Source organism: Crotalus tigris, unplaced genomic scaffold, assembly GCF_016545835.1.
Source record: "Crotalus tigris isolate CLP2741 ecotype Arizona unplaced genomic scaffold, ASM1654583v1 scf7180000019068.10715455, whole genome shotgun sequence".
In the NCBI taxonomy this organism is placed as follows: Eukaryota; Metazoa; Chordata; class Lepidosauria; order Squamata; family Viperidae; genus Crotalus; species Crotalus tigris.
The window spans coordinates 5891858-5909803 of NW_024097358.1; the positions used below are offsets into that span (position 1 = coordinate 5891858).

The 17946-nt window shown below is 45.0% G+C and overlaps 1 protein-coding gene across 12 annotated transcripts in view; it reads right to left on the bottom strand.

Annotated features, from left to right (window-relative positions):
- SEMA6D (semaphorin 6D) overlaps positions 1-17946 on the bottom strand; it is a 282445-nt gene that overhangs the window by 53794 nt on the left and 210705 nt on the right. For 4 of the 12 annotated variants that reach the window (XM_039359373.1, XM_039359371.1, XM_039359372.1 and 1 more), the window contains exon 1: positions 10515-10697. The exons of 1 other annotated variant lie outside the window; for it this stretch is intronic. The gene's annotated coding sequence lies outside the window, so the exon portion shown is untranslated. Of the gene's footprint in view, positions 1-8859; positions 9442-10514; positions 10698-11683; positions 12270-17946 lie in introns of those variants that run through there. 7 more of the 12 variants (XM_039359377.1, XM_039359375.1, XM_039359376.1 and 4 more) reach the window with 4 other exon arrangements.

A 17946-nucleotide genomic window follows, 5' to 3' on the forward strand; every position in this document is an offset into this window, starting at 1 on the left:
ATTCATTATTGCAAACTGGTTGCTATCTTAGTGCTGGGACTAGTCTTGTTGCTTTGACTTTAATCCAAATAGTGATGGATCTAGATTGCATTTTTCCCCCCCTCTAAAGAATAATAAACTGACCTTCGGTTATGTAGCACCATTAACTAAAACAGGTTCTGTGCTTGCAAGAAAAGATGATATGTTCTAGTAACCAAGAAAAAAAAAGTCCTAGGGTAAATTGCACTGTGACAAATACTTAAATCAAAGCAATTTAATTTAGATGGGTTAGAAATATTTTGGCAGGGGACGAAAGTCAAACAGTTTGGTTGGGCTGCTAATTTCCCACTGCTGGCGTTGTTAATTTTGATTTAAAAAACAAACAAACAATAATGCGCAATCAGTTTAGTTGGCAGCTGGCTGAGATGGTCACAAATAGGGATCACATGACCCTGGGAAACGGCAATTGTTGTAAATACATGGCAGTTGCCAAGGGCCCATATTTTGATCACATGACCACGGGGATGATCTGATGGTGGTAAGTCACTTGTAAGTCGCTTTTTTCAGTGCTGTTGCAACTGTGAACAGTCCTAAAAGAATGGTTAAATCAAGGGCCGTATTTTCTGTAGAAATATCACTTTAAACAGTGCAAATTCAAATAATGTGATTGTTTCATGGGATTCATGAACCACACAACTTGGGATCTACCGGCTCATGAATAGGCATTTGACAATCTAAGTACACTGCCACATTCAATACGTGCGTTAGACAGAGGAGAACAGGACTTTCAGTGAATTATAACCTATATAAGAATTTTACATAAAAGGGAGAGAGAGAGAGAGAGAGAGAGAGAGAGAGAGAGAGAGAGAGAGAGAGAGAGAGAGAGAGAGAGAGAGAGAGAGAGAGAGACTGTTATAAAACTGAGGTCTAATGACTTATCCTAGCTCTTTGCCAATTTCCAATCAAGTTAACAGCCCAAAGACAACTTCATGACTTGGTTGCGAGCCAATTAAATCAGGATTAAGATTCATTTCCTGCCTTGTTTAACTCTATTCCCCACCATTTCCCTGCCAACCATCTTCCCTTTACTGAACTCTAGTTCTGAGTCCTCCGGAGAGATGAATTCCTAGACATCAAAAAGCACCTGGCCTACAGGGGTTGCGGAAATTAAAGTTGAGTAATATTGCTGGAACCACCTCACAGTTGAGCAGGAGTAGGGTTATATTTAGAGCTCTTATCAACACAGAGCATTCTTTGTCTACTGTAGCCATCTGATACTTTATCCGGCTTGTCCAAATCATTTAAGCCAATATTCCCACTTCCAGTAGCAGGTCAGCAGCCTTAGTCTAAAAACAAAGGCATTAAGAAGAATATAATCCCACACAGATTTGCTCAGAAGTTAACTCATCCGATATCAGTGGAGGACAGGTCTACCAGTCCTTACAGATGGCAGTGTGATGCCTCCAGAATGCAAGGCTTCAAATACCAGTTGCTAGGTGACCCAGGTAAGAGTTTATTCTCTCTCTCTTTTCTTGCTTTGCTTCTAAGCCTCTTAGTTGAGCCTAATACTGCAGGCTAACTTGCTGCTCACTCCAGGAGTTTGATCCTGATGGGGCTCAAGGTTGACTCAGCCTTCCTTCCTTCCAAGGTTGGTAAAATGAGGACCTAAATCAGTGATGGCAAACCTTTTAGAGACCGAGTGCCCAAAAACTGGCCCCGCCCCCACTCCACCCCCTGCCCTGCCTCTACCTGCCTGCCCACAGGGCCACTCACCACCTCCAGGGCCCATCGCAGATCGCCCAGGCAGCCCAGCAGTGCCATAGTGGCCATGCACTCTGCTCACGCCCCGCAGCATCAACTGTGTGCAATGGGGCATGAGGGCAGAGTCTTGTCTACGCTGCCTGGCTGCCATGTTCTTGGCTGTGCTGCTCCATGTGGCCCACACTTGGGGGCAACTCTCCTCCAGGGGGGCTGCTGGAGGGGAGGAGGTCACGGGGGGAGGCGAGGCTGGGGCAATGGCATGTGTGCCCACAGAGAGGGCTCCAAGTGCTGCCTCTGGCACGCATGCCATAGGTTTGCCACCACTGACCTAGATTGTAGGGTGGGGGGAATATGCTGACTCTGTAAACTGCTTAGAGAGGGCTGTAAAGCACAGTGAAGAGGTATATAAGCCGGTGTGCTATTGCTATCACAATCATTCTCCAGGAAGCCCAACTGGCCTAGACAAGCTTTTCACTTGGTTCAGCAAAATTTTCCTTATTTTAAATGTATACAGGGAAATTTTTATTTTCAACTTGGTCTCTTCTAATATATATGGATTTCAGTGCAACTTCCATCAACACAGAAGAGAGCATTTGCAGATGAGGGTTGAACTATGGGATCCTTGGTGCTCTCCAAGCTTGGTGGTTTTCTTGCAGATGTTTCGCTACCCAACTAGGTAGTAACACGTCCTTGCTAGCAATCAAAACTCGGATAGGCAGAGATGAATGCCAGGATTAATAGTAGACCAGCAATCAAGAAGTAAATAATAGCCCAGTCAAGGAGCTATCAACTCAGACAAACAAGCTAACAGTAAACAACAGCCTGATCAAGGAAGCACCTAAAACACTCCCACCAGTGCTGGCAAGATACAGTCAGACTAGTATATAAAAAAAGAGCAAAACCCACTCCCTGCTAGCCCTGATGATGTTATCTAGCTGGGTAATGAAACATCTGCAAGAAAACAACCAAGCTCAGAGAGCACCAAGACCTCCATAATTCCCCCCTCTTTCTTCTCCTCCTGCTCCTGCTCCTCCTTGCAAACCCCACTCCCTTCTAGCAGTGATAATGTCATCTAGCTGGGTAATGAAACATCTGCAAGAAAACACCAAGCTCAGAGAGCACCAAGGACCCCACAAGTCCACCTTCATCCCAGGATGAAGTAAACAGGGTTTGTGTTCCAATACTCTGGACAGCATCAGATGAAGGAAGGCTGAAACTAATATATCCAAACCTAATTTTCAATTGAGGAAGGAGGATTTTCCCCCCTTGAAAATAACAACAACAACAACAACTGCTCTGGGACTTCAGAATTCAAACAGACAAGGACCTGCAACATAACACCCCACACTTAAAAACTGTCAATAAGAAAGACAAAAAAGTCTGGATAGTGGACATGGCAGTGCCTGGAGACAGCAGAATAGATGAGAAAGAACTGGAGAAGATAACAAAATACAAAGCCCTACAAATAGAAATAGAAAGACTGTGGCAAAAGCAAGCAAGGGTAGCACCAATAGTCATAGGCGCCTTGGGTGCAATCCCAAAACAACTGGAGCACCACTTGAACACCATCATCGGCATTGACAAATTCGCCATTAGTCAATTGCAAAAGGCGGCCTTACTAGGAACTGCTTCCATCCTGCGACGATACCTGTAATACCATCAAACATCCGCATCTGCCTATCCCAGGTCCTGGGTAAGGACTCGATAGGTAGACAAAATGCCAAATCCAGTCTGAACATCTGGCTGACTGTGCGATGATCCATAATAATAATAACAATAATAAAAACCAATGACAAATGTCACAAATGAATAAGGGTACCCTTTCGGAGAGCTTGGCAGGGCCAGATGTCCCAGCAGCTATTGGTAACCTCGCTTCTATTCCTCCGCAGGTGTGCCTGCTAAGCTGTGTTGGAGCAAGCGACTAAACCCACTGAACACAAAAGAAACATCCCGTTCTGGATGTTAACTTCAGTCATCAGAGACAGACAATGCTGCCAGTGGCATGGAAGGGGAGGGGGCGGAGAAAGGGTTGCTGCCAGCTCCATTGTTCAGAACTGAATAGTTTCTCCAAAGGGTTATTGAACCAATAGCTTGGTGTGGCCAAAGACAAGATGATGGATTAACAACACATACAGCATCCAAGAGAAAAAGAATGGTGGAAGTTCACTTTGGGGTTGTTAAAATGCTAATCTGGTTTAGTTAACAAAAAAGCTTACTGCAAAGCTGAAAAGTTTGGGAAATGCTCTTCATACCCGGATGCGATGCAGATCGCAACGTGTTGTTCTCATCTTGCCTTGACTGGTAAATTATAGTTAGTTGCAACCTTGGGAAGTCATCTTGACAGTCTATTGTTAGAGGCAAAACAAGCCTTGAAATTTCAAAGCAATCCTTCCCCTCCCCACCCCTCAACCATATGCTCACATTGCAAATGTTGAGACTAATGTGCAGCAATCTGGTGGTTCTACGCGTTTTCCTGGAACTTTTGAAAAGAAGGGTGAAATCTTGATTTGCTGTAAAAAAAAGTCCATCCAAAGTCCTTCAGATTCCATCTTTCTGGTCGCATGGAAATGGGACCTCCAGAGGTGGAAGCATCTTTGCTTCCCAGTCTTTAAGGAATTCATCTTTGAAAACAACAACAACAACAGCAGCAGCAGCAATAACCACAACAAACCCCCAGGTTTTTGTGAACAGCTGTTTGGAATGGCCATAAAGGCATGACCAGGCTAAGGAAATAAGACATTCCTATCCCAACGTACAGAGAGATGGGCTGAAAAAACAGATAAGGTTCATAATGCAATTTTTCACTCTCTTTGTTTCCGTGGAACGTGGGAACAAACATCTCAACAGATTTTCTTTTTAGCCTGAAGTTGGCATTAAATCACCAAGCAGAGTAACAACTTTATAAAACAGCGGAGATGGATTTTAACGGCAATTGGAGCAGCTTATAGGAAGCAAAGAAACAGATCAACTGTCCTCTCAGGAGCGTTGACAGAATCAACAATTGGGATGATTTAATTTGGACGCCAGATTTTAAAGACCCCAAAATTATCAAAGGCTTTGCCGTAATAAATGCTCTTCTGTCCACAAACTCCACAACTGCTTCTAGGGAATTTTCTTAATTTCTACTACTGGGAAAAGTCATGTTGACATTCTAGGCTAGAATTAACAATGTGATGAGCAGATATGTAACCACTTTGTTTCTTAATGGAGCAAAACTAGTAATTAAGAAGCCTTCTTTTCTGAGTCTTTGCAATTGCAGATCAAAGCCATAATGGTGATAATACATTTTATTTACAAACAAACAAACAAACAAAATCTAACCATGCATAAAGCTCTCAGAATTTCCACAATGAATCCATGCTCAACTGGCAATTATTCCTTGCTGGATATTGAAAGGAATAGAGCAATGTATCTACTTCTTATCCTGTCGTTTTAAAAACTAAAAATCTAGCAGTCATGGGGAAGGAAAATAGTTAAGAAATTTGGCTTTCATAGATTTGACACAAACCTTATTTCTGTCTCCTGATACATAAGATTTTGGATTTTGGTAACACCATTAACCAACAACAGGGCTAAGAAGAGGGGGGGGGAATCACCTATTCGACAATAGAGGAGATTTGCTTACACAAGGATTGGATTCATACATGTTCTAAAAGATGGGGTGCTTCAGAATGGTTTCATAAATAAACCACAAGCACACATAACCCAGAAACCCTGGCTTCTAAATTGTCATCACTAAATGCACACAAAGCTAAAACCAAAGAAGTTGCACTATGGCTTAACATAATGAATAGAGTAGAGTAGAGTAGAGTAGAGTAGAGTAGAATAGAGTAGAATACTTTATTGTCACTTTAAATGTACATTAATCAGCATACGTTAAAATGAAATATTGTTGCAATCAGTTCTCAAAAAAAACCATTATGCATATACGCATACACACACACATATATGACACAGAGAAACATTACAGTCTAGTTCAAATGTATACATATAAATGACAAAAAAACCCCCAATCTTGAGAATTTACAAGACGGATGACATAAGGCACAAAGCTGTTACAAATCCAGTAGTTCTGCTATAAATACTTCAAAACCTCCTCCAAGAGGGGAGCAACAGAAACCAACCATGAAGTGGATGAGTGGGGTCTCTAACAATAGATGAAGAATATCAAGATACAGCTAATCATGAACCTTAACTCAATTGAGCTTTGCAATGCTCATTGTTATCACCCAAGATCTGATAAATTCATTCAGTAAAGGTCTGATGATGGACATCCCTTGTTATGGGAGGGTGTCCCTTCACAGCATCCGTGCCTAACTTGAAAACTCCTCAAACTCTCTTAATTGCTACTGTTGGAAGCTAAAGGCTTCCATAGTGAGAGTTCCAACCTGGCTTTCATCTGTTGCTAAGTGAGACAGTTGTTAAGTGAATTTTGCTCCATTTCATGACCATCCTTGCCAAAGTTGTTAAATGAATCACTGCAGTTGTTAAGTTAGTAATATGGTAGTAAAAGGAACCTGGCTTCTCCCATTGACTTTGCTTGTCAGAGAGTTGCAAAACGGAATCACCTGACCCCGGGACACTGCAACCATCACCCATACATGCCAGTTGCCAAGCATCCAAATCCTGCTTACGTCACCACGGGGATGCTGAAATAGTTCTAAGCGTGAAAAATGGTTATAAGTCACTTTTTAAAGTGCTGCTGTAATTTTAAACGGTCACTAAATGAAAGGTTGTAAGTTGAGGACTACTGTGCATTCATGTACATGTTGACACTGGAGTGTGTAGTAGACACTGAAGATCAGAAAGGAAGATGCTCCCATCTCCAGAACAATACTGTAGCCACAACAAAACAACTATGACCTGAAATAACTCAGTTATAGATTTTTTGCACTGTCAGTTCTGGTACTTAACTCCAATTTCCTGGCTGAAAGTGCTTAATGCGTATCTTTTGCACCCAGTTCTAAGTGTTTTTATTTGGGCTTGAGGCCTATCCTCTTGCAAACAAAATCAAGCGTCCAATCAAGATCACTCAGGCTGACTTGTAGGAACTGTGACAACAACGTGACATTTTTTTTTTTAAAAAAAGTGCAAAGATTGAATTTATTTAAAATTTATTTAAAAGATTTGCACTGTTGTGTGGCTCACAACAATAAACCCACAAACCATAAACAGAACAGAACAGAGCAGGCTTTATTTGGCCAAGTGTGATTAGAGACATGGAATTTGTCTCCAGTGCAGAAGCTCTTAATGTACATGTAAAGCATCAGAGTAATAGTACTAATAATAAAAGCCATACCCCCCTCCCCAAATATTGAACTACTGACCCCCTCCCCACTTTGTCTGCACACTCTGGCCCCCTTTTATCATGATATGATGCCTCTTTTCTACATAAAAACGTGAAAGTATTAAGAAATACATCAGGCTTTCAAAGACGATAGGACAGAGGGTCTTCAAACTTGGCCCTTTTATCACTTGTGGACTTCAACTCCCAGAGCCTGCTGGCTGAGGAATTCTGGGAGTTGAAGTCCACAAGTGATAAAAGGGCCAAGTTTGAAGACCCCTGCGAAAGGAGACCTCTGTGCTAAGCTTTGACATCAGCAATCACAGGAGAACTGTGATTGGAATGGTAGCTGAGAACCAGCAGCCAAATAAGAGCTAAAAAGCTTGAATGGCTGACAAGCTGAACGTACAGCTTTGCAAGCCCATGGTCCTCTCACGATCCAATAGGAAGAGGAAAATGCATTCTGGGAGGTAGCTATTGGAACGGAAACAGTCCAGAGCATTGCCTGTTTGTCTGGCAGAGACACTTCCATCACACAAAGTACGCTGAGGATGTGATGTGACATTGACATGAAGTGTACAGATGAGCTTAGGGAGGAAGGCAACAACGACAACTTGCTTAGGGAACCAAAGTTGCCCATTAACGCATGAAGGTGTTTAAAACAAACTCCCAGATTTTCCTTTTCAGCTTTCTCGCCTTGAAATTTTCCCAAGTGAATTTCTACCGCTTCCGCTTTCCTCCATTAGGCATTCAGTGATGTAGTTAAAGTTTATGACAGACCAGAAGGGGGGGGGGGGAATAGCCAACTTCTGTAAATTTCTATTTATTGGAGGCAGAATAAATGTTTGCACAGGGCCTGCCAGCAGAATATAAAACACCTTTTATTCAGTACATTAAACATGGTTATCATTTACTGGATTTTCTACAGAACGAAAAACACTAGTTCTCTTTCCAAACAGAGGTAATGCAACAGCTATGAAGGGGCACCCTTCCATTATTGTGTGCATACAACGAAATCTGAGGGAGACCTTGTTTGAACATGTTTTCAAAACTAAGCTATTTTTTAAAATCATCCTATAGGTTTGGAAACAATCCCGCACCTCAGCAAGAAAGCAGCGAGCATCATCGGTCGCTTTGATAACCTGCATGCAGCTGTATAGAAACCCTGCAGAATTATTATTGCAATTCAAAGCAACGTTCTCAAACAATAAGCTGCTCTGAATATAGCCCGGCTTATGTTTTGATCAGCAAAGAGTTTTAACAAAACTTCGGAAAAAGTTTGCAAAGCCTAGCTTGGCTGTTTTTTTTTTGTTGTTTGTTTTGTTTTGGTTTTTTTAAAAGGAGTGCCAAATAACATTTATATAACGAGCCCCAAGGATTACTTTGAAAATGGTAACATCAGCTTGAGCAACTTTTAGGATAGATTTGAAGGGGAGCCCAAATTGGCAACAGCAATAGTTACTCTCCAGAAATGTTAATCTTCAAAGCCCAGCATTTATCCGTGGACTGTAGCCAGCGAGTTGTTTTTACTGCTGATGTACACAGAAATAAAAATAAATATATCTCCCTTTATGCCCTGTTCTGGATTAGGTTCTGCCTCTACCGCCACCCCTCCATAAATCTGATACAATGTCGGAGCACACCACAACTGCACAAGGCTGACATTTCATTTCATGCACGTCCAAGAGAAATTACACAGCAGCAAAGGCAGTGGGTTATCTACTATTGCACACAACCGGAGGGAGGGGAAATAGAGAGTCACTAGTTTTAAAGGGAAGGCTGTTGCTGGGACTAACCCACCCCAACGCAACCCACCCCCCAACATTGCAACTTACCCCCAAATTACTAAAACGAGAATCTCCAAAGAGCACTGCGTCACATATCCGCTCAGTTTTGCTTTCTACGGAAGGTCGAAGTTGAAAACCACTTGGAAAGAAATTGAAGAGAAGGAGGCGAATCATTAGGAACCCCCAGGATTTATCCTGTAAGAATTGGGGGGCGCCCATCCAACTTTCTCAGTGGGGCCAATGGGGACCTATAGAGCTATTCTGTAAAAGGGAAGAGAAGGGATTCCATCTATCCGTAAATGATGAAAAGGTCGATAGGCAGCTCCTTCTACCTCCCAATTCCACTCTGACTAACCAGCAAGGGAAGCTATTGAATCTTTCAGAGTTTACTTAGCACTTGGCAGGGTGGGTGAGTGGGTCAGGAGACCCATGTACGCAAATGAGGATCAAGTGTCATCCCGGTTGGGGAGGGAGGGACTTATGGCCAGCTCACGCCCCTTTTCATGCCCCAGGCTTTGAGGTAGGGAGCTAGCCCCTCTCCATCTCTGGGGCCTGTGGATAATTAGGCCTCTCTTCCCTAGTGACCTATGGGCAACAGCTCCGTCCTCTTGGCTCCCCCTCTTCCTTGGAGGGGTGGGTGGGTGGGAGGGATGCCACTTCTGTTTTGGTTGAGCCCCTATGAAATGTTCCAGCTGCCAAGAGGGAGGGGACCCCGAAGGAGAAAGAGAGAGAGAGAGAGAAAGAAAAAAAAAAAAACAAGAGTAGCTGTCTTCTGTAAATGAATGGGTCGCTTTGCAGGAAGGGGCACCCAGAGATCATCAGACCAACCAAAGAGCTACTCACCTAACTCCTAACACATTTCCTCCCCCCCCCACCTTCTCAAAGACATCAAACACACCTGCTGGTTTAAATCCATGCAGATTTTCCAGAAACGAATAAGGGAGGGGGGAGAGGAGGAAATGACAGGGGTCTAAGTCGACACCACCCCCGCCCAGGAAAAGGACCCCGGGGGGGGGAGCCGAGTTAGGGGATGGGGGTCTTCCTGGGGATCGCACGCGGAGAATCCCGCCAACTCGGGCTCTCTGCCGTCCGGAGTCCCGATCCTGCACGTCAACAACCCTCGCAACCATCCCCGCAGGGAGCTGGCTGGAGCAAAGCGCCGGAGCCGAAGTTGTAGCGGCGCAGCTGCCCGGGGGCTGCCCGAGCTGGAGCGAGCCGGGGGAAGAGGCTCACCCTCTCGCTTCCTTCCCACGGCGCGGCCAGGCCGACCGGTCCCTCGGAGACCCCTCCCCCCGGAGGGGCCAAATCTCCAGCCAAGCGCCCGGCTCACCCCGTCCCTCCGGGCTCGCCTCTGCGGGGGCTGCCACCAGCCCCGAAGCCCCCGTCGCTTCCCCTGGCTTGTCTTCCTCCGCTCCCCAGCTCCGCCGCCCCTTTGCCGGCTTCCTCCTCTTCCTCGTCCTCTTCCTCCTCGCCGCACCGGGCGCCGACTTCCCCCTCCCCCCTCCGATTCCCGCAAAGCCCCCGGACCACAACACGGCTCGCCAGCAAGACCCCCCCTCCTTCCCCCCTCCTCCTCCTGCTCCTGCTCCTGCGGCCTCTTGAAAGCCCCCCCCCCCTTCCCGGTCTCTCTGACGCCCCCTCCCCCGCACGAGCCTCTTGCTAACCGCCCCCCCCCCCCGGTCGCTTCTGACGTGTAAACCTACCGGCTCCGAATGCAAAGCGGGCTGTTTCCGCCTCTCCTGCCCGCCGCTCCTTCTGCTCCGCTCGGCTCCTTCATTTCCCGGCTCCGGCAGCCCGGAGCGCCCCGACCCAGCCTCCGGTCCCATTTGCCAAGGCAAACAGAAGCGCGGCAGCAGGAGTCGGGCTGCCCCCCTCGCCAGCCCGGAGGGAGGGAGGGAGGGAGGGAGGGGGGCAAAGCGGGGCGGAGCGGGAGCCTGGCCTCCTTCCCTCCCTCCCTCCCTTGCAACTTTTCGACGCGGGGGGGGGCGCGGGGGGAGGAGGAGAGGCTCTTTCCAATCCGAGTGCCAAGGCAGCAATTTCTTCTTCTTCTTCTTCTTCTTCTTCTTCTTCTTCTTCTTCTTCTTCTTCTTCTTCTTCTTCTTCTTCTTCCTCCTCCTCTTCTTCTTCTTCCTCTTCTTCCTCCTCCTCCTCTTCTTCCTCCTCCTCCTCCTCTTCTTCTTTCTTCCTCCTCTTCCTCCTCCTCTTCCTCCTTCTTCTCTTCTTCTTCTTCTTCTTCTTCTTCTTCTTCTTCTCCTCTCCTCCTCCTCCTCCCCTCCTCCTCCTCTTCTTCTTCTTCTTCTTCTTCTTCTCTTCTTTCTTCTTCTCCTCCTCTTCTTCCTTCTTCCTCTTCTTCCTCCTCCTCCTCTTCTTCCTCCTCTCCTCCTCTTCTTCTTCTTCTTCCTCCTCCTCCTCCTCCTCCTCCTCCTCCTCTTCTTCTTCTTCTTTCTTCTTCTTCTTCCTCCTCCTCCTCTTCTTTTTCTTCTCTTCTCCTCCTTTCTTCTTCTCTTCTTCTTCTTCTTCTTCTTCTTCTTCTTCTTCTTCTTCTTCTTCTTCTTCTTCTTCTTCTTCTTCTTCTTCTTCTTCTTCTTCTTCTTCTTCTTCTTCTTCTTCTTCTTCTTCTTCTTCTTCTTCTTCTTCTTCTTCTTCCTCCTCCTCCTCCTCCTCCTCCAAACCCCACCCCCTTCTAGCACTGATGATGTTACCTAGTTGGGTCAGGAAACGACAGCAAGAAAACCACGAAGCTTCAAGAGCACCAAAGACCCCCCCACAATCCTCCTCCTCCTCCTTTCGCCGGGTCGTCGCCACCAGCCAGCCCGATCCCGACGGCCCGAGGCCCCGCTTCCTGCCTTGGCTGGCGCGCCCCTCGGCTTACCTTAGGGAAGGAGGGCGGCGGGGGGAAGGCAAAGCCAGGGCAGGCGATGCTGAGTCCGGGCAGAGGCGCGGAGCCCTGGCCCCTGGTCCTCCCCCCTCCGCGGCCAGCTCCGCATTTATCCCGCCAGGAGGCCGGATCCTCACCGAAGACCCCGGCGAAGCGGGCCATCCGGAGAAACCCCCTCCCCGCCAGCGGGGCCGCTTCTCTGCCCACCCTCTGGGAGCTCCTGCGGGCCGCAGGGCGCCTCTTCCCCCCGGAGCGGCGCAAGCCAGAGGATTTGGGCGGCTTTCTGCGGCCTCTGGGCTGCTTCCCACTCCCGCTGACCCCTCGCTGGCCTCCAGCTCGGAGGAGCCGCTCCAGCTCCGAGCCGCTCCGTTCCCTGGCAGGACAGGGACCGAATTGGGAGGGGGGGGGCACCGGAGGACAGCTCGGGCTTCCCTCCCCTCGCTTGGATTAGCCGAGCCTTTTGGCAGCCTCCCGGGGAGAGACAATGGCTGGCAACGGCCCTGGAGCCCCGCACGGCCCAGGAAAGTTCCCCAAGTTGGAGGGCCAATCCTTCCTTCCTTCCTTCCTTCCTTCCTTCCTTCCTTCCTTCCTTCCTTCCTTCCTTCCTCCCCCCCCTTTCATTTCCCCGTCCTCCTTCCCTTGTCCCCCTTCGCCCCCGGACAGCTCCTTTCCCTCCCTCCCTCCTGTGCATCAATGAAGTTGCCAACAGAAGCCAGATAAGCAGAGAGAAAGACTTCAATCGGAGAGCAGAGAGGCACACAACCAGCCTCCCCCTTTTTTGCTCTCTCCTCTCTCAAAGGGACTGTTTCCTCCCAGTTTTAATTCCTTCTCTCAAAGAAAAGCCTTACTTTTGGCAGAAGAGCCTCCCAAAGGCTTTTCCTCATAGGCTTGGGGGGGGGGGGCGTGGAATGAAACGATGGAGGAAGAGGGGGAGGGGAAGGGGAGGAAGAAGAAGGGGAAAAGAAGAAGAGGAGGAAGGACGAAAGAAGAAATGAAAAAGAAGGGAGAAGGAAGGAGGAGGAGGAGGAGAAGAGGAGGGGGAAGAAAGAAGAAAGAAAAAAGGAAGAGAGGAGGAGGAGGAGGAGGAGGAGAAGGAGGAGAAAGACTGTGAGGTCCTTGATGCTCTCTGAGCTTGCTGTTTTTTTGCAGATGTTTCATTACCCAACTAGGTAACATCATCAGTGCTAGAAGGGAGTGGAGTTTGCATGGAGGAGGAACAGGAGGAACAGGAGGAGGAGGAGGAGAGTAATCATCTCAGGTCCTTAGAAAGAACTCAACAGGTAAACAAAAATGCCAAATCCAGTCTAAACATCTGTGCCACGAATCAACAACAACCATTGAAATAAAGGAAAAATGAATTTAAACACATTTTTTTTTTCTGCAGAAGCACACATGGTTGAAAGTTAGAATGGTGTTAAAGAAACTCAGGACCACTTGGGAAATGGAGAAAGGGAAATCCATTTCTCTGAAGTATATTACTATAAGCTGGGAGGAAGCTCTCTCTATTTCATTTCAAAAATATTGAATATTGCAGCCATGCTGCTTTATGGAGAAGTCACCAGAAATACAGGAGAGCTTTTCGCCTTCCCCAAGACTGTTACACTATTTCTTCATGATGTAAACGGAAATTCGCAATCCAGCTTTCAAAGTGATTTGGCTCAGCTTTCCCCAAGACTCAATCCTGATCCGGCACTTCCTTGCAAGAAACATTGGGGGTTTGATTCTCCAAAAATGAGTCCCAGATAGACAAAAATCTCCTTTATTAACTTTATGAACGCTAAAGCTTCCTCCTTCTGTTATGTACTCAAGATAGGCAGTAATTAGTAGTTATATGATACTTATATATAAGGGTGTAGGTCTATACATATGTTGTACAGAGTATGTTTAAATGTGTGTTATGTATGTGTACGCTTTGAGACCGGGCAACTAAATTTCATTTTTTAATGTGTGCCATTGTGCTCACAGTAAAAAATGACAATAAAGGTCTGTCTGTCTGTCTGTCTGTCTGTCTGTATCTATCTACTCTCTGCCTATCTATCTATCTATCTATCTATCTATCTATCTATCTATCTATCTATCTACTCTCTGCCTGCCTGCCTGCCTACCTATCCCTATCTATCTATCTATCTATCTATCTATCTATCTATCTATCTATCTATCTATCTATCTATCTATCTATCTATCTATCTACTCTCTGCCTGCCTGCCTGCCTACCTATCCTTATCTATCTATCTATCTATCTATCTATCTATCTATCTATCTATCTATCTATCTATCTACCTACCTACCTACCTACCTACCTACCTACCTACCTACCTACCTACCTATCTATCTATCTATCTATCTATCTATCCTTTTCTTTCAATGGGAGGGCTCCCTGGAGAGCAAATAGCTGATGCATTTATGGAATGGTGTGTGTGTGGGGGGGGGGACTTAAAAAAAATGGCCCATGGGACTTTCTCTTCAGCAGCTGCCAACTGTGTTTCCCAGCCATGGGAATTGGACAGTTTTGGCGAGCAGCCCTTGGGATATTTCACTCTGAGGTTTTTGGGTGGTGACAAGCTGAAGGCTTCATCACTGCAGCCTTCTGTGTAGCTGACATTCAGCAGATCTGTTTTCCTGACATTAGAAGATTGGCTCTCTTTAGACGTGCAAGAATATTCTCATTTTCTTTTCCTCCGGGCAGCCACCCCAACTGGAGAGGAGGACGTCAGCTGCACTCTGAATGAAAAAAACTACGCAGTTTGGATTTAGAATCAGATGAAACATAAGGGAAGGGGTGAGAAGGACAAGGATGCTGGTAGTCCTTGACTTACAGCCATTCATTTGGTCACCGTACTACAAAAAAGACGTTGGGACTTTGGAAAAAGTTCAGAGAAGAGCAACTAAGATGATCCAAGGCCTGGAGACCAAAACATATGAAGAACAGCTGCAGGACTTGGGTTTGGCTACTCTAAAGAAAAGAAGAAATAGGGGTGACATGATAGCAATTATTCCAGTATCTGAGGGGCTGCCACAAAGAGGACGGGGGTCAACCTATTTTTCAAAGCACCAGAAGGCAAGATGAGAAACGATGGTTGGAAACTAACCAAAGAGAGAAGCAACCTGGAATTAAGGAGAAACTTCCTAACAGTGAGGATAATTAACCAGTGGAACAGCTTGCCACCAGAAATCGTGGGCGCTTCATCACTGGACATTTTTAAGAAGAGACTAGACAGTCACTTATCTGAAATGGTATAGGTTCTCTTGCTTGAGCAGGGGGCTGGACTAGATGACCTCCAAGGTCCCTTCCATATTCTATTCTATTCTATTCTATTCTATTCTATTCTATTCTATTCAGCTGCACCCACCCTATTGCCGGCAATGCCAAAACCATCCCAATACGTTGCGCGACGTCATGAGTTTGACATGTCTGATGTAGAACTTCAATTGCAACAACACGGCCACCATGCTGGATTTTTGGATCAACCAAATGGGGGACACAACTGCATGCAAGTTCTCCCGCTCAAGCTACAGTCCAAGAAATTTAAATTGACCGACAAAGAATTAAAGGGAATCTAGTATAGTTATTTCAAGCTATTTAGCTCTCATCAGCTAGCCATGCCTTTCTGACATTCGAACCTATGTTAGGCAGATGTATTAGTGGAAGCAGTATGCTTTGTTCCATATTTGGAGTAGACCAGGCTCTCACCGGAAAACACTACAGTCCAATATTTGAATATTAGCAGATGAATCAGATACATTTCATACCAAGCAGTCAAACCAAGCAATGAAAATGGAATGGCCAGAATTATTTCTGTTTATCGGGCTCTCCCACACATGGCTATTTCCTGGGCTGCTGGTTTAAATGGACAATGGAGAGAAAGTGTGACATTGACACAGAAAGCAAGTGGTGGTGACGGCAGTGGACACTAAAGCAGAATGCATGAATTTTCAAAAAAGCCCATGCCATATTAAATCCATTGCAATAAACGGGAAAAAAATAGACGTAAAGTTCTTCTGCTAAGTGTCTGCAGACACTTTCATCCCTAAAAACAATCCAGCCAAGAAAGTCTTTCACAAGGGTCTTCAACCAACTCTCTTGTTGGCCATATTGTCTCCCATTAGTCAAGTCTCACCTCTGTTATATTTATCAGTTCTAAATTTGCCACACTTTCTGTTTTAGACTTTTAGACGGCTCAGCAAAGGCTCAGTTCTCCGGCAGCAGATAAATTCAAGGCACATTATAAACAAGATAAAACTATCAAAGAACCCAGGAAAGGATGCAAGGTGATAAAACCGCAAGCGCAACAAAAAGAGGGGCAAGAACTACAGATGGCGGGATCACAGCTGCAGCAACCAAATTGTATGAAGCGTCTGAAGAATCTGATCCACGGTTTTGGAATCCACACACACAAACAAACAAACAAACACATCCCTCAATACTATGCAGGTGGCATTTTGATCTACTAAAATGCTATTGGGACACTCGTGCCGAATTGTAGGCAGGTAGTCCTTGACTTACAATCGTTCGCTTAGTGATGGTTCGAAATTACAGTGGCACCAAAAAAGGGACTTATGGCTGGTTTACACACTTACGACCGTTGAAGCATTCCCCAGGGTCACGTGACCAAAATTCAGAATGCTTGGCAACTGGCGTATATTTCTGACTGTTGCAGCATCCCTCCATTCTGCCCCCCTTCCCACGTATCCTTAGATTTTTTAATCTTTGATTTTAATTTATTTAGATTTCAATGTAGATATATATTTATGACTGTAAGCTGCCCAGAGTTACTTTATGGTAGGTTGGGTAGCCAATACTTTGTCTGTCTGTCTGTCTGTCCGTCCATCCGTCCGTCCATCCATCATCTAATATCTATCTATCTATCTATCTATCTATCTATCTATCTATCTATCTATCTATCTATCTATCATCTATCTATCTATCTATCTATCTATCTATCTACTTACTCTAATTTATCATCTAATTTTTATCTATCTATCTATCTATCTATCTATCTATCTATCTATCTATCTATCTACTCTATCTATCTATCTATCTACTCTATCTATCTATCTATCTATCTACTCACTCTCTCTAATTTATAATCTAATTTCTCTATCTATCTATCTATCTATCTATCTATCTACTCACTCTAATTTATCATCTAATTTCTATCTATCTATCTACTTACTCTAATTTATCATCTAATTTTTATCTATCTATCTATCTATCTATCTATCTATCTACTTATCTATCTATCTATCTATCTATCTATCTATCTATCTATCTATCTATCTATCTTCAACAGTCCTAAGGGTGAAAAACAGTCATAAATCACTTTTTTCCAGTGCTGTTCAAATAGCCATTAAACAAATGGTTGTTAAGCTGAGGACTATCTATAGTAGTTTTAATCAGTATATGAAAGCAATATTAGCTTCTCCTGTGTTTCTTTTTTTTATTATTATTTTTCTTCCCTTGCCCATTTGGGGGACATAAAATGAAAGTTCCCCACAAATGAAGGACCATCAGCATTCCCTAACGTATAAAGGAAACCTTAATACCACTGATCTCCTTTCAAGAGGAAAGGGAAATACTGGAAAAGCGTTTCTATCATCTGGGAAACTATTGCTATTATCTAATGGGCATAAGCAATGTCCAGTCATAGCTGGTTCGGGGCTGGCTTAGAGTAAAAGATTAAGTGCTGCACATAGGACACAACGTGGAGGCACAGGTCCAGAGCCTTACTTAAGAAAATGAGAAAAGATTCCAATGAAAACATAGCTTGCTACTACTGAAATAAATGAGGTAATAGACATTAGCCTCCAAATGGGGGGAATGGAAAATAATAGTCTGGAATCTATAATTATCAAACTGCAAGCGCTGATCACTTGCCCTTCTTTTCCATGAGGACATGATTCAACCAAATCTTACCAGATCACAAACTTTAACCGGGAGGCGTTGTGCCATTTTAGCAAAACAACCTGCTGCATTTCTAGTTTTTCCACCGTCAATGCAACAACTCTCTTCTCTGTTCCGGAAGCTTCTTTTGGGGCTCTGAGGGCTCCTGAAAGCTTTTCATGCTATTTTCTCCCCAAGTGTACACAATTCAAATGTAAATGAGTATGCCACTAATTACCATGTAGCTTTAATACTTGTTTATCATGCTAACGGCTTTGGAATCACACTTACAAAATGCATAGGAAGACTCTTGCCGTGAGCTGGGGATAATTATAACAATGAAATAGGGTGTAATTATTAAGGCTGCCTATAATTA